The following is a 589-nucleotide window of genomic DNA, read 5'->3' on the forward strand; positions in this document are numbered from 1 at the left end:
GAGGGGGTCCCGGCAGACGCTCCTCATCTCTCCTATTCCGAGGGGGTGCTGGCAGACGCTCCTCAGCTCTCCTGCTCCGTTCCTGCCGCCGCTGCTGCCGCCGCAGAGGGCTCCGTTCATGTTTCCTTTCCTCCCGCAGAAGTTTCCGTTCCTGCCGCAGAAGACTCCGTTCCTGCTGCAGAGGATTCTGTTCCAGTTTCCGTTCCTGCCGCAGAAGACTCCGTTCCTGCCGCAGAGGGTTCCGTTCCAGTTTTCGTTCCTGTCGCAGAAGACTCCGTTCCTGCCACAGAAGTTCCTGCTCCCAAAGAGCTCCAGGCCTCTCCGCCGTCTGCTGCAGAGCCACAGGCCTCTCCGTCGTCTGCTGCAGAGCCACAGGCCTCTCCGTCGTCTGCTGCAGAGCCACAGGCCTCTCCGTTGTCTGCTGCAGAGCCACAGGCCTCTCCGTCGTCTGCTGCAGAGACACAGGCCTCTCCGTCGTCAGCATCAGCAACTCCCCAGGCCTCCACGAAGGCAGCAGCAACTCCCCAGGCCTCTCCGTCGTCAGCAGCAGCAACTCCCCAGGCCTCCACGACAGCAGCAGCAACTCCCC

Source organism: Nematolebias whitei, chromosome 13, assembly GCF_014905685.2.
Source record: "Nematolebias whitei isolate Nwh7 chromosome 13, NemWhi1, whole genome shotgun sequence".
In the NCBI taxonomy this organism is placed as follows: Eukaryota; Metazoa; Chordata; class Actinopteri; order Cyprinodontiformes; family Rivulidae; genus Nematolebias; species Nematolebias whitei.